We start from the raw sequence: 22,335 nt of genomic DNA, 5'->3' as shown, positions 1-22,335 counted from the left end.
CTTTCTTGATGTTGTTTGTGCTTCCCATATTTCTTGATATTACCTTAAATATTTATGCTTGACGAGGAATGTTGACGACCAATTTTGGTCCTCCCTTTTTCAATCAATTTATTACACTTCTTGATCAACAATGACGTAATAAAGTATTTAAAAACATTGATATTCAAATTACATGTTTCATATTTTTCTAAAACATATAATAATAGTTATTAACTCTAATGATGTGCCTATAATTATAGTAGTAATTTAACCTCAAGCATTATGGTTATATTACTGCTATTTTTAGTTCATCGGCCCTTTATGTAATTTCTAAGATAACTATAAGATATTAAATGTTTTTTATTATATAAAATTAGCTTACAAATACATATACATATACTAACTTACTAATAACACCATATTATACCTTATTGGGATTAAAGAAGTTTAACCAAATTAATTATGATAAAAGGAGGTTAAAATCTCAATAGGCTATACTTGTAATTGTTGAAATCCAATTAAGATGGCTATGTATTTAATTTCATTTTCATCCATTTCTATCAAAAGCACCAATAAAATTGGCCCAAAATACCCCTGGCCCGGTCCAATCAGCCTAACATCCCTCTCACTTGGCAATCCGTACCATTATATTTCCACCAATCACTATGCACCACGTCAGCATCTCCAAACTCTCACACAACAAACACAACCGATCTCGACTGTCCATGCCCTAATCTAACTGTCTAAATTTCAACCTTTAATTTACCCATTAAGTACAACCGTAAGATCATTATAATCCAACGACCACCGTTTCCCTTTTCTCCCATCTCTCTCATTCTCTCCACTACACCAACCGCCCCCTTTCCCTTCCTCATCATCCCTCACTTTCCTCATAGTCGCAAATCTCGCCATTGTTTTCATTTTCTCATCACCTCCTTTCTCATGGTATGATTTGAAACCCTAACACAAAAGAGTGTCGATTTCAACTGGCACCACTTCATTTCTCATCATCGCCTCACATGCACCCCAAGATCGAGATAAATTCTCAAAAATTATAGAGAATCCTTGACCTCAGTATAATCTTTGAAGATCTAGAGGTCAAACTCAAAGCCCGCTGTGTAAAGCTTATATCAGAAAGATTTATGGTCGGATAATGCTTCAAATGACCAGTTCTTTCATCATTTTAGGAGATGGTAAAAGTCTTCACCCCTTTCCCTCTGATTTGTTTACCTCTATTCCCCTTATTTTATCATGAGTTATCGTCATAATTTCGTCACTGCTTCTTTTCATCTTTTGTTCGAATCTGAAGCTCCAAATTTCAAACCCTAAAGCCCCAACTTTTGGCTATAAATATCGGGCTTTAATTGCCTCAACAACCATGAATCAATAGCCTAGTAAATGCACTAAAATTAACTGAAAAGGCTTTAAATCTCTAGTTTCTTTACTCACAGTCCTTTCTTTTCTCTTTCTAGTCGAGTTGATCATTCTTGAGATGATTCCGGAATGGCTAAGGTTCAATACTTGGTTTGTTGTCCTGAAGAAGGTCAGTATGCTTTCATTCCGTTTACTTCAACGTTCAAATTTCTGTGCATGACAAATAAATCCGATAGTTCTCATGTTTGATTGGTATAGTGTATGTTAGTTAAAAAAACTCATGTTAGCAGTTGCGTTCTCAGAGTTTACTCGCTTAATTTGATTGTGAAGCATGTTGTAGGATCTGTCTATTTGGCATGACTTTGGCACTATTTTGTTCGTGTATTAAACCTCTTCTGAATTAAGTTATTTTCTTCTTTATTAGTATTAGCTATAAATGTTATTCTCTATTATCATAAGGCTATTTTGTTGTTGTAGATATCATGTCTATAAGGCTTACTTGTTTAAGTTCCAAATTACATGATGAAGTTCATCTTATCCTGTTTTATTACTTCCTTTGTTTCAATTTATGTGAACCTGTTTGACTGGGCACGAAGTTTAAGAAACATGAAGACTTTTGGAATTTGTGGTCCTAAACAAGTCAAAAAGAGGTCCAGAGTATTTGTGTGGTTATAAAAGCTTTTCGTTAAGGGTAGAATTGGAAGTTTAAGCTAAATTGTTTCCAAATTTAGAAAGGGGTCATTCCTTTTGGAACGAACCAAAAAGGAAATAGGTTCACATAAACTAGAACGGATGTAGTAGCTTTTCTCTAGTTCTCTGTTTAACAAGACTCTTATGAAACTAAGTCTAAACCTGAAAACCTTCAGTTTGGATGTAGAATATCTTATGAAGCTTGAACATGAACCATTACTTCCTAATCAATGAGTTTGACAACTTTTAAGTGACTGTCATGAAATTGGGCATAGGTTTATCTAGTTCCCAATTTTGATAACTTAGGCTCTCTATATGTAAAAACCATGTTTATGTGATGGAAGTGATTGCCATGTAGTCTGATGCATTTGTCTAACTGTAATAACACACCGGACCTCTGTTGAACCTCTATGAATGAATTACCTGGTTGTGTGTTTACTGATTGAGGAAGAAATATCCTGCTTAAGTTTTGTCCAATGCTCTGCTTAAGTGTTCATTTAGACAACTTAGATTAGTATTCATCTCCATATGTAGAAAGCATTTCTATAGGGGCAACGTCACGACCCGAAATTCCAACCTCAGGGCTGTGATGAGTCTAACATCCCACTAGCTAGGAAAGCCAACGTTAGCTAATTACTTAACCCGTTTTAACAATTTAAAAGAGAACATTAATAATACGAAGCTATACTAGTCTAAAATAGGTGTGATAAATACAACATAGCGTAGTTTAAACATATTCCAAAAATATGGAGCCAAGAATACATGAGCATACTAGAATTCTACAACTAAGTCTGAACGAATTACAACTATTCGAAATAAGGAAAACAATAAAGATAGGGTAAAAGGGGACTTCAGGGACTGCGAACGCCAGTAGCTCTACCTCAAGTCTCCAAAAGTAGTTTAATTCGAATAGTCTCCGCTATGCGCCGCTGGGACCAACACCAGTATCTGCACAAGAAGTGTAGAAGTGTAGCATGAGTAAAACTGACCCCATATACTCTGTAAGTACCGAGCCTAACATCGACTATGTAGTGATGAGGCTATGGCAAGTCACTCACAAATAACATGTACGAAATAATAATAACAGAAAATAGGAATAGAAATAAAGAAGTAAACTCATATGAACGGACCCGAAGGTCAACTACTAGAAGGCCTTAGAATAACATAGTCTCAAATCTCATATCACAATATAGAGAATAAGCTCTACAACCACAAACAACTACAACACACTAAGACCGTTGCAGCGTGCAACCTGTTCCCAAGTTTCAACATAATATCTTATACAATGTACAACTCATTTCCAATATGAAATCATAATATTTCACGTTCCGTTGTAGCGTGAAATCCGATTTCTCAATATTAATTTATTTCAGTACCGTTGCAGTGCGTAACCCGATCTTCCAATATTAATTTATTAACATAAATAACTCAACACCACTTTTACGTGATATCAACACAAAAGAGAAGGAAATATGCGGAATATTAAAGAAGTGCAAATTCAAACGGAGAATATCCAACATCTCGTAATCCCAAACCTTGACGATTCATCAATACAAGAATAGCTAAATGTCTCACGTAATCGAAATAACATAATAGAGTGCATCAAGTAATATAAAGACAATAAAAGCAAGTAAAAATATGTGACATTTAGAATATACAATTAAGGCAAGTAGGAACATGTAGCAAGTAAGAAAATATTGAGTGAAAATGTACAAATCAAAACAAGTAACAATTAAATAAAAATTAACAAGTAAAGCTTAGATATCAAGTAAGAATGTGTAGAAATTAAAGCATATAATAAGAGATAATAGGGAATAAATGAAAACATGAAAGTAAATAGACCGATCCCGCATGTTTAATCCCGTGACGACGCATATACACTCGTCACCTTGCATATACGTTGTTTCCCTACATAATTCACATAACACATAGTCTAACAAGTCCTAATTCCCTCAAGTCAAGGTTAGATACAACACTTACCTCTTTGCGAAATCAACTCAACAATCAACCATGGCTTTTCCTTTCGAACAAGCCTCCAAACCAACCAAATCTAGCCAAATATCGTTCAAATAATTCAAAATAAGCTTTAGAAACTACCCACAAGTGAAAATAATTTGATCTTTAATGAAATTGGAAAAAGTCAACAAAACCTCTTGGTCAAAACTCGAGATTCGTACCAAAACCCGATGACCCATTCACCCCTGAGCCCGGTTATGTGATTTGTTTTGAAATTCGACCTCAATTTGAGGTCTAAATTTGATGTTAAAAACAGATGAAAAATAATGAAGAATTGAAATAAAATGGATTAGAGTTTCTTACCAATGATTTTGGGAAGAACAAATTCTCGAAAAATCGCCTCTAAAGTGTTTAGAGTTGAGAAATGGTGTAAAATGAGTTAAGTCCCGTTTTACCCATTTTTTACCCAGCTTCAGGTGTCGCAATTGCGAACTTCGTGTAACGACCCAACCAGTCGTTTTGAGTATTACAACCCCGTTCCCCCATTTACTACTCAATTTATGCCTTACAATTGATTTATGACTTATCGGGTTAGTTGGTTCGGGTCCGGAAAGATTTTAGAGTAAAATGAGACAATTAGTCTCATAATTAAAAATTTAAGTTGGAAAGGTTGACCGGATATTCACTTATGTGTAAACGACCTCGGAATTAAATTCTGATGATTCCAATAGCTCTGTATGGCGATTTTGGACTTAGGAGTGTGTCCGAAAAATTATTTGGAGGTCCGTAGTGGAATTAGGCTTGAAATGGCAAAAGTTGAATTTTTGGGAAGATTGACCGGGGAGTTGACTTTTTGATATCGGGGTCAGAATCCGATTCTGGAAATTGGAATAGTTTTATTTTGTCATTTATGACTTGTGTGCAAAATTTGAGGTCAATCGAACTTGATTCGATAGGTTTCAGCATCGAATGTAGAAGTTGGAATTTCTTAGTTTTATTAAGCTTGAATTGGGACATGATTCATGGTTTTAGCGTTGTTTGATGTGATTTGAGGCTTCGACTAAGTCCGTATGATGTTTTAGGACTTGTTGGTATATTTGGTTGAGGTCCCGAGGGGCTCGGGTGAGTTTCGGGGTGGTTTCAGACCATTTCTAGACCATTTTTAATTGTTGGTTTCTGTCTATAGAGGTGTGCATCGCGATCGCGAACATTTGTTCGCGTTCACGAAGAGAAAACAGCAGTTTGTGGCCATGTGAATCGCGATCGTGGAAGCTCTTTCGCGATCGCGTAGAACAAAATCTCTGCTGCACTGACCCGATTTTCGAAGCTTATATCTCGCAATCTATAAGGAATTTGGAGATGATCCAAAAATAAAAGTTGTAGCCATTGATGTCTAGTTCTCATAAAGTCAAACCATTTGTTATTTGGAGTTATGTACAAAATGTTATGATCATTATACTAGAGGCTGTCTGGAAGAGTTGGGGAGTTTGTTCTTCGCGATCGCGAGTGGTTTTCTGCGATCGCAAAAGGAAAATCTTGGGCTGGAAATTTTTGTGCTTCGCGATCGCGAAGCATTTTCCGTGATCGCGAACAGTAAATGCATGGACAAAAGCTAAATGTTTTAGGTTTTGGCCATTTTAACACATTTGGAGCTATGGAGTTCGGATTGAAGCGATTTTTAAGATGATTTTCACCATATGGATTGGGGTAAGTGATTCTAACTCAATTTTGGTGAAATTATACGAATCTATTGTTTTTGTTTCAACATATAAGTGTTTTGGGTTGAAAAGATAGAAAATTTCATAGACTTTAATTTGAAGATTTGAGGGTTGAGTTGATGTCGGAGTTTGATAAAATTGGTATGGTTGGACTCGTGGTTGAATGAGCGTTCATAATTTGTAACTTTTGTCGGGATCCGAGATGTGGGACGCACGGGAGATGTTTGAGTTAATTTCGGATTTTTATTGAAAAATTAGTATTTCCTTATGGAATTGATTACAATAATTGGTATTGACTGATTCGAATTAATTGCGGCTAGATTCGAGCCGTTCAGAAGTTGATACGTGCAGAATGGGATTTCTGGAGCATTGTTTAGCTTGCTCGACAATGGATTCGTCTTGTTCGAGGTAAGTAACTCTTCTAATCTTGGAGCTGAGGGTATGAATCCTGAATATACGTATTATGTGAATTGTTTGGAGGTGACGCACATGCTAGGTGATGGGCGTGTGGGCGTGCACTATAGAAATTATGATGTAATTGGTTCCGTGAAATTTTTTAGTCAAATAATCTTGGCATTTTTTATGTAGTTTTATGTGTTAAAGAAATTGAGTTGAGAATCATATTAAAAATCATGTTGAGGCTATATGCCAGTATTATTGGGACCCACAGAGGTCATATTGCTGTGAATTATTTATTTTGAATTGAAAATTTATACTCAGTCATATTCATTTCATTACATATCATATCTCAGTCTCTGTTGTTATTTATTGATACATCATATCATCATTTTCGAGCTATTTTCATGACATTGTGAGCCTATGAGAGAGAGACTGGAGAGATTGATGACTGAGGGAGGTCGAGGGCCTGACTGTGAGGATAGTTTTGGGATCGGGCTGCACGCCGCAGCATGCCATGTTGGATTTATTTATATATATTAGTATTATTATTATGTGGATCGGGCTGCCTGCCTGCAGCAGGCCTTATAGGCTTTATATAGCACGTGAGTTATCCATGCGGATCCATATATTTATATAGCACGTGAGTTGTCTGTGCAGCACGTGAGTTGTCCGTGCGGATCCAAATATTTATACTATAGAACGTGAGTTGTCCATACGATTTATAGCGCTTGGGCTAAAAGAGCCCCTCCGGAGTCTGTACACCCCCCAGTGAGCGCAGGTACCTAGTGAGTGTGAGTGCCGAGTGCCGAGCGATTGGGAGGATTGAGTGACTGTGAGGACTGAGTGATGGGGATGACTGAGTGAATTGATACTCTGAGAGTATGCATATGGTATTATCACTGAGATACATTGCATTGACATGCACACATGACATACATGCATAGAGATGTATTTTTCTTATGCTATACGGTATCACGTTATTCATGACTTCTCACACATACTGGCCTATGGAATAATGATGCATTTTTCACTGGCTATCTAGAAAAAAAATGAAACATCGTATTTATTGTGGAAAGAATTTTTGGGAAAATTACTGTTTTCAACTTACTCATTTTTTTGGCAACTTCGGTAAACGATTTGGGATTTCATTGATGTACTTGAAAGGTAGAACTATTTTCACAAATCATGTTTTGTTGAGCATTTGATCGTTGAGTTACTTCTGGTATTACTTGTATTATTTTGTTAGGAACTATTGTTGGTTATTGAAATTGGACCCGACCTTGGTAAAAACTCGTCACTACTTTCAACTTAAGGTTAGGTTTGTTACTTATTGAGTACATGTGGTCGGTTATTCTCATACTCTCACGCCCCAAACTCGGAAAGCGCCACCGGCACTCAACCGAGAGAACCCGGCCGAGCAAGCATGTTAGATTTCCTTCTACCCAAACTCATCCATGAATAAAGAGGAGATGCACTCCATTAATCAAATACTGAAAAGATTTCATTAACAACTCTCATTTCATTCCTATTAGCAGCTTCATTCATAATTTCTAAAATATTACGAGTTTATAGAATTAATGAAAAACATGATTTCCAAATACCAACATTTCTAGTTCAATTTCCCAACATCAAACACAACCCACAACTTGTCTACGGAGCCTCTAAGTACAATAGAAGAGTAATATAGAAATGTTGGCAACAAGGCCCCGGCTATACCTCAAAACACAGTACATGAGAAACAAAAGATACACGACCCCGAAATGAAGTGGGGCTCACCAAATCAGCTAAAAAGAGTGTACTGCTATCACTGATCAATGCCGCTTACTGTAGAACCACCTGCATCCATTAAAGATGCAGCGCCCCCGATAATAGGGACGTTAGTATTGTTCGCAAAAGCGAGGCTCGCAAATGCAAGATCTGCAACAGACACCAGAAACAGGCACTGCACCAGCAGTCCTCAAAACTATCCAAACATGCACATAAGTGTAATAACATCATATAAACTTGCTCGCGCAATCAAAACATCTGGAACCACGAATCGGACATCAAAACACATGAATTTCAAAAGCAAACTCAAGAGTAGCTAGGAACACAACCATGCGTCCGATTCTTATCAAACCAACTCGAAATTGCACCAAATTTTGCAGACAAGTTTCAAATAGAAAAATTGACATATACCAAGTCCCAAAAACAAAATTCGAACCCGATAACCATAAATTCAACCTACGATCAAACCTAGGAGATTTCCAAATGTTCAAATTGCTAACTCTTGATTTTGGGCTAAATCAACCTAGGGACCTCAGAATTCAATTTTGGGCATACGCCCAAGTCCAAAATCACAATACGAACCTACTGGAATAGTCAAAATACCAATCCGGGATCGTTTACCCAAAATGTTGACCATAGTCAAGTCAAGTTATTTTTAAAGCCAAAAATCATATTTTCTTTAAATCTTTACGTAAAAACATTTTGGAAAATTACACGGACCACACACGCAAATCAAGAAGTATCAAATTAAGCTAAGGGAGGTCTTGGAACACTGAAATAAAGGCTAGTGCTCAAAATGACCTATCGGGTTGTCACATTCTCCACCTCTAAAAGAAACGTTCGTCCTCTAGCAGACATAGAAAAGTACCTGGATTGGTAAAAAGGTGTGAGTGTCTACTCTGCATATCGGACTCGAACTCCCACGTAGCTTCCTCGATCGGCTGACCTCTCTATTGCACTTTTATCGAAGGAAAACTCTTAGATCTTAACTTTCGAACTTGCCAGGTTAGAATAGCCACCGACTCCTCCTCATAGGCCAAGTTTTCATCAAGCTGGACCGTTCCGAAGTCTAGATCATACAAGCTATCCTCATGGTACTTCTGAAGCATGGAAACATTAAATACCAGATGTACCCCTGATAAGCTAGGAGAAAATGCAAGAATGTAAGCAACTTGGAGGAGAACCTTCTCCCCCACCAATAAACCTCGGGCTCAACTTTCCCTTCTTCCCGAACTGCATCACGCCCTTCATTGGGGACATTTCCCCCACAATATAAGCTATATCTCGAACCTTCCGGTCTACATAAATCTTCTGCTTGGACTGGGCTATACGAAGTCGCTCCTGAATTACCTTAACCTACTCCATAGCATCACAGACCAAATTAGTGCCCAATAACGTAGGCTCACCGGGCTCGAACCAACCACTCGAAAAACGACATTGCCTCCCATATACGGCCTCATAGGGCACTATATGAATACTCGACTAGTAACTATTATTGTAGGCGAACTCTGCTAGAGGTAAGAATGGGTCCCATAAACCTCCGAAATCCATAACACAAGCACGTAACATGTCCTCCAGGATTTGAATAGTGCGCTCAGACAGTCCGTTCGAATGAGGATGAAACGTTGTGCTCAGCTCGACCCGCGTGCCAAACTCACGCTGTACGGCTCCCCAAAAATGTAATTTTAACTGCGTGCCTCGATAAAAAATGATGGAAATGGGAATGTAGTGCAGACAGATAATCTACGGAATGTAAATCTGAGCCAACCTCTTTGAAGAATAGGAAGTCACACAGAAATGAAGTGTGCGGACTTAGTCAACCGATACACGATAACCAAGACCGTGTCATACTTTCTCAAGGTCCGTGGCAAGCCTCCCACAAAATCCATAGTGATGCGCTCCCTCTTCCACTTCGGTATCTACAATCTCTAATTCAATCCACCCGGTTTCTGATGTTCATACATCACCTGTTGACAATTCAAACACCGAGATACATTTGCAACAATGTCTTTCTTCATTCTTCACTACCAATAATGCTGTTTCAAGTCACGATACATCTTCGTGACACCTGGGTGAATAGAATAGCACGAACTGTAACCCTCCTAAAGGATCAAATTTCTCATCCCATCAACATTTGGAACAAAAATCTACCCCTGAAGTTGCATAACACCATCATCACCGATCACGACCTCCTTAGCACCACCCCACTGCACCATATCCTTCAACACCAAAAAGCGAGGATCATCAAACTGGCGAGCCTTGATATGCTCCAACAATGAAGACCGTGCCACAACATAAGCAAGAACCCGACTGGGCTCCAAAACATCCAATCTCACAAACTGATTGGCTAAAACCTGAACATCCATGGCTAATGGCCTCTCTGCTACCGGTAAATATGCTAAACTACCATGGTCTCCCCCTTCCTACTCAATGCATCGGCCACTATATTGAACTTCCCTTGATGATATAATATGGTGATATCATAGTCTTTTAACAACTCTAACGGCCTCTGTTGCCGCAAATTAAGGTCATATGGTGATATCATAGTCTTTTAACAACTCTAACTACCTCTGTTGCCGCAAATTAAGGTCTTCCTGCTTGAACAAGTACTGGAGACACTGTTGGTCAGTATAGACCTCACAATGAATGTCGTACAGATAGTGCCTCCAAATCTTTAGCGCGTGAACAATGGTCGCCAACTCTAAATCATGAACAAGGTAATTCTTCTCATGAACCTTCAACTGCCGAGACACATAAGCAATCACCCTACCATCCTACATCAACACTGCTCTAAGCCCAATATTTGATGAGACAGAATACACGGTGTAAGATCCTAAACCTGTAGGCAACACCAACATTGAGGTTATAGTTAATGCAGTCTTGAGCTTCTAAAAGCTCAACTCAATCTCGTCAGACCATTTGAAAAGAGCACCCTTCTAGGCCAACTTGGTTAATGGGGCTGAGATAGATGAAAACCCCTCCACGAACCGACGATAATAACCCGCCAAACCTAAGAAGCTCTGAATCTCTGTAGCTGAAGTAGGTCTAGGACAGTTCTGAACTACCTCAATCTTCTTAGGATCCACCTTAATGCCCTTGGAAGATACAACATGGCCCAAAAAGGCAACCAAGTCCAACAAGAATTCACACTTTGAAAACTTGGCATATAACTGATGATCTCTCAGAGTTTGAAGTACAATCCGCAGATGCTGCTCATTCACCTCTCGACTGCGGGAATAAACCAAAATATCATCAATGAAGACGATCACAAAAGAATCCAGATAGAGCTTGAACACCTGGTTATCAAATCCATAAATACTGATGGAGCATTAGTCAAGCCAAATGACTCACTAAGAACTCATAGTTACCATACCGAGTCTGAAAAGTTGTCTTAGGGGCATCCGATGCCCTAATATTTAACCGATGGTAGCTAGATCTCAAGGCAATCTTGGAAAACTCCCCAGCAAAGGATACTTGTTATTGATAGTGACCATGTTCAACTACAGATAATCTATACACATCCCCATCGTTCCATTCTTCTTCTACAAAAACAACACCAGTGCACCCCAAGGAAAAACACCCCGTCTAATGAATCCTTTATCAAGTAAATCCTGCAACTACTCATTCAATTCTTTCAACTCAACTAGGGCCATACGATACGTTGCGGTAGAAATGGGCTGAGTGCCCGAAACCAGATCAATGCAGAAGTCGATATCTTTATCGGGTGTCATCCCCGAAAAATATATAGGAAACATCTCTAGAAACTCGCACTAAACTAGTACTAAATCCATGAAAGGAACCTCTGCACTTGGATCTCGAATATAGGCCAAATATGCAAAACACCCCTTCTCGACCATACGCCGAGCCTTCGCATAAGAAATAACACTGCTAATAGAATGGCCAGGAGCCCCTCTCTATTCTAATCGAAGCAACCTCGACATGGCCAATCCATGACCAAGATAACATTAAAGTGCACCTTATCAAGTAGTAGAAGGTCTACCCTAGTCTCATAGCTCCAAATAAAAACCACACACGAGCAATAAACACGATCTACCACAATAGAATCTCCCACAGGCGTGGACACATAGACAGGAGCACTTAAAGAATCATGAGGCATAACCAGATATGAAGCAAAATAGGATGACACGTATGAATAAGTAGAGCCCTGGTCAAATACAACTGAGGCATCTCTTTGGCAAACCGGAACAATACCTGTGATGACGACATATGATGATGTTTCCTGAGGTCTAGTTGGGAGTGCATAAAAACAAGGCGGAGCCCAACCACTCTGAACTCCGCCTCTCGGATGGCCTCTAACTGACTGGCCTCCACCTCTAACAACCTGAACACCACCTCTAGCAGCCTGGCCCTCGCCTCTAGCTAGTTGTGCGGGTGGTGGAGCAACCGGTGTCGGAATCATGGAATGAGTACCCTAATATGGTATGCTGCTCATCAATCTAGGATAATACCTCCTGATATGACCTGCATCGTCGCACTCAAAGCAACATCGTAATTGGCCTAACTGCTAAGTTTGAGATGATCCCTGATGACTCGAATGACCACTATAGTAAATTTGTAGCGGTAGTGCACTGATAGAAGATAAAGGACCCGTAAGAATCACGACTTCCCAAAGCACCATGTGCTACCTGAAGCGTTGACTGAATCGTCATGTGAGGGTGGCCTCTACCAAATGGCCTCTAAATGAGGCACCACTGAAATCACAAAAATGACAAGGCCTCTTCTCCGATAACGCCTCTCTACCCTGACCACGAAGCATCTCGATCTGTCTAGCAATCTCTACGGAGCGCTGGAAAGAAATATCATCCCTAGTTTCTTTGGTCATCTGTATCCTGCTACCAAAAGTAGGACCATCAATGAATCTCCTCACCCTATCTCTGTTAGTAGGAACCAAGATAGCTGCATGGAGGGATAGGTCCACAAATCTGGTCTCATATTGGGTAACTGTCATACTACCCTACCGGAGGCGCTCGAATTGCCTGCGGTACTCCTCTCTCAGAGTAAAAGAGATGAACTTCTCCAAAAATAGCTATGAAAAGTGATCCCAAGTTAGTGGAAGTGAACCTGCTGGTCTGCCTCGCTCATAATCCTACCACCACCTCTTGGTAGAACTGGTCATCTGAAACACTAAAAAGTCGACTCCATTGTACTCCACAATACCCATATTGCGCAATATCTCGTGGTAACAGACCAAATAATCATATGGGTCCTCAGAAGGTATACCACCAAAAAGAGTAGCAAAGAGCTTGGTGAACATATCCAAACTTTTCAATCCCTTAGAAGACATCGCGGGCCTCTTCCCGGCTATGTAGCAATCACGGGCTGGACTACTCTAACTACAGGAACTGTCGGAGTCTGGTACAAGGGATCCACTTGCTTTGGAGTGAGAGTGGTGGGAGTCTGGGCTACTCCCCTAGCTTGAGAGACACTTAGTGCCACAAGAAATACTCCAGCCTGGGCCATTCTCTCCATAAGGCCCACTAAGCAGACTAGGGCATCTTGAACTACGAGAGTAGCAATGAATCCCTTCGGGACTTAAGCGGGTCCGACAGGTGCAGTTTAAATAGGGATCTCCTCCTTATGCTCAATTTGAGGCTCTGCAATGGGTGCTGTTGCACGTGCTCTAGACTGAGCTATGCCTCTTCCTCGGTCCCTACCTCGGGCCTGCCCCCTACCCCTGGTAGTGGCTGCAACAGAGGGCTCTAGCTCCTACCCGGATGAAGATGTTGTACGTGTCCTCAACATCTGCGAGAGAACAATAATAGAATGGTTCAAACTTCAGTAAAGTCGCACGATAGAGAAAGAAAGAAGTAAAATTTTCCTAAAGCCTTATAGCCTCTAGAAGATATGTACAGACGTCTCCATATAGATCCTCCAAACTCTACTAAGTCTGCTCATGACTCGTGAGAGCTAGGCAACATAGAGCTCTAATACCAACTTGTCACAACCTGGAATCTCAACCTCAAGTTCGTGATGGCGCCTAACATTTTATTTGCTAGGCAAGCCAACGTTAGCTAATTACTTAACCAGTTTTAACAATTTAAAAAAGAACATTAATAATACGAAGTTGTACTAGTCTGAAATAGGTGTGATAAATACAACGTAGCTTAGTCTAAACATATCTTAGAAATCTAGAGTCACGAATACATGAGCATACTAGAATTCTACATATAGAGTCTGAACGAATTACAACTGCTCGAAATCAGGGAAACAATAAAGATAGGGTAGAAGGGGATTTGAGGGATTGCGAACGCCAGCTTCTCTACCTCAAGTCTCCGAAAATAGTTGAATTCGAGTAGTCTCTGCGACCAACACCAGTATCTGCACAAGAAGTGCAGAATGTAGCATGAGTATAACCGACTCCATGTACTCTGTAAGTGCCGAGCCTAACCTCGACAAAGTAGTGACTAGGAAATGGCTAGTCACTCACAAATTACATGTACGAAATAATAATACCAAAAAATAGGAATAGAAATAAATAAGTAAACTCATATAAATGAACTCCAAGGTCAACTACCAGAGGGTCCCAGAATAACATAATCTCATATCATAATGCCGAGAATAAGCTCTACAGACACAAACAACTACAACACACCAAGATCGTTGCGGCATGCAACCCGGTCCCACGTTTCAACATAATATCTTTTACAACGTACAACTCATTTCCAATATCAAATCATATCATTTCCTGTTCCGTTGCGGCGTGCAACACTATCTCCCAATATTAATTTATTTTAGTACTGTTGCGGCATACAATCCGATTCCCAATATCAATTTATTAACATAAATAACTCAACACCACTGTTTACGAGATATGAACAGAAAAGAGAAGGAAATGCGCGGAACATTAAAGAACTGCCAATAGAAACGAAGAATATCCAACACCTCGTAATCCCAAACCTTGACGATTCATCAATACAAGAATAGCTTAATGGCTCACGTAATCGAAATAACATAATAGAACATAATAGAGTGCATCAAGTAATATAAGGACAATAATAGCAAGTAAAATCATGTGAGATTGAGAATATATAATTAAGGCAAATAGGAAGATGTAGCAGGTAAGCAGAGACTGACTGAAAATGAGCAAATCAAAACAAGAATTAACAAGTAAAGATTAGATATCAGTAAGAATATGTAGAAATCAAAGCATATAACAAGAGATAACATGGAATAAATGAAGGCATGGAAGTAAATACGCGATCCCACATGTTTAATCCCATGACAGTGCATATACACTCGTCACCTCGCATATACGTCATTTTCCCACATAATTTACATAAGAAATAGTCCAATTAGTCCTAATTCCCTCAAGCCAAGGTTATACACAACACTTTCCTCGTTGCGCAACCAACTCAACAATCACCCACAACTTTTCCTTTCGAACAAGCTGATGGTAGGCTGTAATCTTGTGTTTTAGTCTCTTTTTACATTCTAATTTACTGCACTTTAATTGAGTTTGAGCGTTAATTGCTAGTGTTTTGCACTAATTATGTATTTTATGCCTTATAGGGGTGATTCTAAGCTATGTAGATGTTATGAAACTAATTCGAGCTAATTGGAGCTTTGAAGTCTAAGTAAAAGCACAAAGGAATAAACTAGAATCGTATTCAGAGGTCGAGGATCACTCCTATAATGTCTAAGATGTGTCACAAACAAGTTAAAGGGTTTGGATTGCTTTATGTTTTCCTTTAACTTAAACATTGTTATGATGAATTACTCTATATCCATGGAGTAGTTATCTTTAGGGTTTGATGGATTTTGTGTATTGATACTTGTTTGTGGATAACTAACTCTAGTTTTATGTATTGAAATCGTTTTGGATGTTTTAATCGTTGCATCTATATACACTTGTTAATGTAATCGAGAGAGGCATAACTTGTGAGATCTTTGCGTTATATTTTGTTGATTGATGTCTTAAATTATTCTTAGTAATCGGAAGAGGCTAGTTGAATTGTTGATTAAACATAGTTAGGAAAATAATCGAGAGAGGTTCTCCTAAAGACCAATGCACTACGAATTCTTGCATATATTCACATGCTTAAAATTGGTTTATCTTGTGAGGTTGAGACTTAATCGAGAGAGGAGTTTCTACTAATCAATTGAACTAATAACTAAGTAAATTCGAGAGACTCACTTGAACATTAGAAGTGAATTATCTAGAGTTAAATCCCAAATATTTATCTTGCACCTATCCTATAAACCTTATTTTCTCCCAATTGATAACTTTCTTTGCTTAATACTTGGGTTGATTGTCATTAGTCAATAGTTTAGACTCTTAGTTAATTCTAGTTTAAATCACATAAATCTCAATTGTTGATCATATTAGATAGCAATAAAACTATAAACTACGATAATAACTGTTTAACTCTAATCCCTGTGGATACGATATTTTAAATTATTATATTCGACTAGCGAGCATATTTTAGTGTATGTTTTCGCTCGTCACAAGTCTCAAAGCCAACCAAATCTAGCTAAATATCGTTCAAACAATTCAAAATAAGCTTTAGAAACTATCCACAAGTGAAAAGCATTCGATCTTTAATGAAAGTGAGAAAAGTCAACAAAAGTCAACCTCGGGGCCGCTTGGTCAAAAATGGAGATTCGGACCAAAACCCGATTACTCATTCACCCCCGAGCCCGATTATGTAATTTTTTTTCAAAATTCGACCTCAATTTGAGGTCTAAATCTCAATTTTACAAAATTTTAAATCTTTAATTTCTACAATAGAAATCCTAGATTTGATGTTAATAATACATGAAAAATAATGGAAAATTGAAAGAAAGTGGATTAAAGTTCTTTCCAATAATTTTGGGAAGAAGAAATTCTTGAAAAATAGCTTCTAGAGTATTTAGAGTTGAGAAATGGTGTAAAATGTGCTAAGTACCATTTTCCCTCTTTTACCCAGTTGCAGATGTCGCAATTGCGATATCTTGTTCGCAATTGTGAGCTCTGCAAATGCGAAACACAGGTCGCAAATGCGAACTGTGAGTCAGAAGCCCCGATGTCGCAAATGCGATAAATTTCTTGAAAATGCGAAGGTACCCCATCGCAAATGTGCCCAAAAGCTTCGCAAATGCGTAGCTCACCCATGTTGCTTGTGATCGCAAATGCGACCATTATGTTTGCAAAAGTGAACAATGACAGTTCGCACAAGCGAACCCATTCCTCGTAAATGTGAGGTCACCCAGCCCAGGCCCCTCTCGCAAATGCGAGCCATACCTTGCAATTGCGAGATCTACAACAGCCACCAGAAACAGGCAATGCACCAGCAATCCTCAAACTATCCAAACTCATCCGTAATGCATTCGAAACTCACCCGAGCCCCTCGGGCTCCAAACCAAAAATCACACAAGTGTAATAACATCATATGAACTAGCTCACGCGATTAAAAAACCAAAATAACATCCGGAACTACGAATCAGATATCAAAACACATGAAATTCAAAAGGGAACTCAAGAGTAGCTAGAAACACAACCAAGCGTCCGATTCCTATCAAACCAACTGGGAATTACACCAAATTTTGCAGACACGTTTCAAATAGAAAAACAGACTTATTCCAAGTTCCAAAACCAAAATACAACATGATAACCATAAAGTCAACCTACGGCCAAACCTAGGGGATTTCCAAACATTCAAATTGCTTACTTTTGGCAAAATGAGTCAAATCAACCTAGGGACCTCCGAATTCAATTCCAGGCATACGCTCAAATCCAAAATTACAATACCAACCTATCGGAATCATCAAAAGAGCGATCCGGGGTCGTCTACTCAAAATGTTGACCGTACTCAACTCAAGTTAGTTTTAAAGCCAAAAATCACATTTTCTTGAAATGTTAACGATGGAAATCACGTAAAAACTTTTGGAAAAATTTCTTGGACCATGCACACAAATCAAGAAGTATTAAATGAAGCTAATGGAGGTCTCAGAGCACATAAATAAAGGCTAATTCTCAAAATGACCTATCAGGTCGTCACAAGAAAATTATAGGATGAATTACTTGGGAAAATTACAGTTGCTTTGTCATGTTTTGAAGAAGAAAAAATTTTCTTTGTATGAATGGTTGTTAGTGATATAACCTTGACTTGCCTCTTTCGCTTCAGATTACAGTTATGCATTCATTCCTCGCACTTCTGCCTTTACCCTTATGTGCAAATACTAACTGGATTTTCCCTTTTATTTTGCATGAGTACCCTGGGCCAATGGAGTTCACTTTGAACACTATTGTCCTCATTGCGTTACTATTACTGATGTCTGCTGCTGATTTTAAATCGATGGGTCTGATTCTTTGTCAGCCCATTACAAGAGTCTAGCCTCCTAACTTTATATCACTGCCATTTATTAGTCCCAGTTGTATACTTGTGTTATGAAACTAATGCTAATATTATATGTTCTTATCTTTACTTTGATTGATTACCTAGGAAATAATCTTAGTATAAACTAATCATGTTGGACATAAGGCAAACACAAGGTAATAAGACTGACAGCTTGTAACTTGTGCACATGATAACCATTTAAAGAGTTTTCAATTGATCATTTAGGCAAAACTAGAAACGAAATATATTGGAAGTAAGACACGGGGCATTTGCAGCCATACCCTGTATTTATGCCAACTTTTAACCTGTGTCCTATTTTTAAAAATGATTGATTTGGTAGCCAGCTGACAAAAAAACCGTAATAATATGACAATTACACCCCTGACAAAAGATATAAAATCTACATCATGCATTAATCGCGTGAGATCTCCTCCTCCTCTCACCTTGAGGCTAAAACTTCATGCTAATGTAGCATGAAGTTGTTTCATGTTGAAACTAAAATTTCATGCTAATATAGCATTAAGTTGTTTCAAATTGAAGCTAAAACTTCATGCTAATGCATGCTGAAGTTATTTATCCTGCAGTCTAAAGTTTTGTCACGAGTTTTATTCGAAACTTCAGTCTAAACATGCTGAAGTTATTTAGTTCATTTGCTAAAATTTCAGACTAAACATGCTGAAGTTATTTAGTTCATTTGCTAAAACTTCAGACTAAACATGCTTAAGTTTTTTAGTTCATTTGCTAAAATTTCAGACTAAACATGCTTACGTTTTTGTCTTGCAGTATGTAATTTTCTAATGAACTTTTGCTAATGCATGCTGAAGTTATTTAGTTCATTTGCTAAAATTTCAGACTAAACATGCTTAAGTTTTTAGTTCATTTGCTAAAGCTTCAGACTAAACATGCTTAAGTTATTTAGTTCATTTGCTAAAACTTCAGACTAAAGATGCTTAAGTTTTTGTCTTGCAGTATTAATTTTCTAATGAGTTTTTGCTAATGCATGCTGAAGTTATTTTGTTCATTTGCTAAAATTTCATACCAAAACATGCTGAAGTTTTGTCATGCAGTCTACAGTTTTGTCATCAGTTTTATCCGAAACTTCAGTCTAAGCAAGCTGAAGTGTTTTAGTTCATTTGCCAAAATTTCAGACTAAACATGCTTAAATTTTTGTCTTGCAGTATGTAATTTTCTAATTAGTTTTTTTTTAATGCATGCTGAAGTTATTTAGTTCATTTGCTAAAATTTCATACCAAAATATGCTGAAGTTTTACCCTGTAGTCTACAGTTTTATCAATAGTCTTTTATTAAAGAAGGGCAAAATCGTCTTTTTAAAATGCTTTTAACAAAAAAATGGGTACGGATGCAAACAGAAAAATAAAACGGGTATAAGTTAAAAATGGGCGATCAAATAGGGTGCCCCATGCAATTTTTACGTAAGACACGCAGGTAGAATACAATCTGGACCCGATTTTCACAAAGATAAAAAGTTATTTTGGAAATCGAATAACCTTGCTCAAACAATTCCTTTAAACACGGCTAAGGTATACGGATATTTCGCACGTTATTTTTAGTTTACAAAAGTTTAAGTATTATTATAAACTCATATTTTGATTACCTTTTGCATCAGAAAGCAACTTTAATTATTTTGGAAGCAATTTATAGTATAGTCTTTAATTAAATACTCCTTTACAAACTATTTTTGAACCTGTTATCTTTCAACAAATTAACGCCTAAACACCTTATAACTTTAAGATTAAGGAACTACTTTAGTGTAGATTTATGCCTAACACCTTCCCCTTAGAATAATAAGAACCCTTACCTAGATTCTCACTAGTTTAGTGGACCATCAGGATGTTGATCTTTATCTGACATATAGGTACCTAGTATACCTTTAAATATTAGGTGGCGACTCTCTCTTTTATTAACCTCAAAGGAACCAAAAGTTGTGTTTTGTTTTAACATGTGCAAATTAGGGTGCAACAAGAAATAATGAGTTGCACGAAGAGTTTTCCGTGCTTGTGAGAACGAGTGATTGTGCACGAAGGGTGTTTTCGTGCTTTCTTTTTACATATCAATATCATTGTAGGAAGGGTCTTACCATGATTGAGAGGAAAAGAGAATATGCGTGAAGGGTGCTTCCGTGCTTGTTATTATATTGTGTTTGTGATAATGAGACTAAAAGTACGAAGGGTGATGCCATGTCTTTTGTTAGTATTGTTTTTTCTTTATTTTGCTATACGGATTGAGGATATGGCTATGTTGCTTCATGGTTATCTTTGAAAGGTTTGTTCAGAGTTGCTTGTGGAAGCATAAGTTGTGGTTTACTATAGTAGTATCTTCCTTTATTTTATCGTTCTATATCTCCTTATTATACTTGTTATCTCTCTCACATATTATCATCTTTCTTGCTATTTTACTTATTATCTCATCTCATTGTTTCTTGTTATTTCACGTTATTACTCGTTACATAACTGTACATGCTTATATGTTGGTGTCTTGTATTAGCCTCGTCAGCCTTGGCTCAACACTTACGGAGTACATTGGGTCAGTTGTACTCATACTACACTTTCGCACTTCTTCTGATGATTTTAGTCCTAGTTTCGGTGTTACATAGAGGAGAGACTAGCTAGCTGGTTGAGCAGACCCGAGGTAGTACTGCACTCTCGTTCGCAAGCCTTAGATTCACCCATGTCATATTTTTATTACTCTTTATTTATTTCGAACAGTGTACCATTATTCCAGACTGTGTATTTAGTTGAGTTTGTAGACGCTCATGTACTCAGTGACTCTAATTTCTGGGAGATGTTAGATGGTTATGGGTTTCAGACTTGATTTAGTTTTCCTGAATTTTATCTTTCATTTATAGTATTTTGTTATTTACGTTTTGCTTTTCCTTTATTGTTGCTATTGTTGGCTTGCCTAGCAAGTGGCGTTAGGCGCCATCACGATCCCCTTGGTTTGGAATTTGGGTCGTGACAAGTTTCAGAGCACTAGGTTGCATATGTCTCACGAGTCATGAGCAAGCTTGATAGAGTCTTGAGGATCGTTACACAGATGTTTCAACTTATCATCTAGAGGCTACTAGGAAACTGTACTTTCTTTCTTTCTCTATCGTGCGGCTTTGTTATATCCTAAAGTTTGAATCTTCAATCTCTTTTTCTCTCAAAGATGGTGAGGAAATATGCTTCGACTGAAGGTGATTAAGAGCTACAGCCCTAAATTGCAGCCACTATTAGGGGTAGGGGCTGGGGCAAGGGTAGAGGCAGAGACACATGCAGAACTCAGCCTAGAGTGCACGCAGCAACACCCAAAGTCATGCCTCAGATAGCTCCAGAGGAGGAGATTCCAATTCAGGTCGAGCTGATAGGACCAACTTAGGTCCCAGATGGGTTCATTGCTACGCAATGCTTCAGGATGCCTTAGTCTGCATGGTCGGATTCATGGAGAGTATGGCCCAGGACGGAGTATTTCCCATGGCACCAACCACTTCTCAGGCTGGGGGAAGAGTTCAGACTACCACTACACATACCACAGAGCAGATGGCCCATGGTTATCAGACCTTAGGAGTTCTACCCGTTGGGGTGGTTTGGTATATTATAGCCGCACAGTCCGATGATATGCCCACGGTGTCAGTTGATGTGAAGAGGTTCGACAGGTTTACCAAGTTGTCTCCTCCACACTTTAGCGGTGCACCTTCAGAGGATGCCCATGACTTCTTGGACCGTTGCCATGAGATTTGCACATCCTAGGACTAGTTGAGTCCAATGGAGTTGATTTCATAGTCTTTCAAATGCATGGTTCAACAAATAGGTGGTGGTAGGTTTTTTAGCTGGGCAGGCCAGCAAAATCACCTCTTCTTACGGAGGCTTAGTTTTCATAGTTGTTCTTAGTGAACTTTATTCCCCTCACTCAAAGAAATGAGCTACGCAACCAGTTTGAGCGCCTTCATCAGGGTAGCATGATCATCACCTAGTATGAGACTAGATTTTTTTATTTGTCTTGCCATGCAGCTATCCTGATTCCTACTGAGAGGGAGAAGGTGCAGAGGTTCATAGAGGGTCTTACCCATGGCATCATGCTCCATATGGCTAGAGAGGCTGAGACCAAGACTTCTT

General features: G+C 38.5%; 1 long non-coding RNA gene across 3 annotated transcripts; it reads left to right on the top strand.

The window, feature by feature from the left end:
- The first annotated feature begins 769 nt into the window (after positions 1–769).
- LOC107765559 (uncharacterized) lies at positions 770–21,045 on the top strand. Of its 3 annotated transcripts, none has more exons than XR_012697987.1 (4): positions 770–1,172; positions 1,452–1,522; positions 6,038–6,125; positions 20,726–21,045. It is a non-coding gene; the product is annotated as an uncharacterized LOC107765559 (long non-coding RNA). The 3 variants fall into 3 exon arrangements; XR_012697986.1 differs by lacking the exon at positions 20,726–21,045 and adding an exon at positions 15,414–15,733; XR_001643460.2 differs by lacking the exons at positions 6,038–6,125; positions 20,726–21,045 and adding an exon at positions 15,414–15,733 and having other exon boundaries at positions 771–1,172.
- The last annotated feature ends 1,290 nt before the right edge of the window (positions 21,046–22,335 follow it).

The sequence above is a fragment of the Nicotiana tabacum genome, chromosome 13 (genome assembly GCF_000715075.1).
Source record: "Nicotiana tabacum cultivar K326 chromosome 13, ASM71507v2, whole genome shotgun sequence".
In the NCBI taxonomy this organism is placed as follows: domain Eukaryota; kingdom Viridiplantae; phylum Streptophyta; class Magnoliopsida; order Solanales; family Solanaceae; genus Nicotiana; species Nicotiana tabacum.
This window is presented reverse-complemented; position numbering and strand designations above follow the sequence as displayed.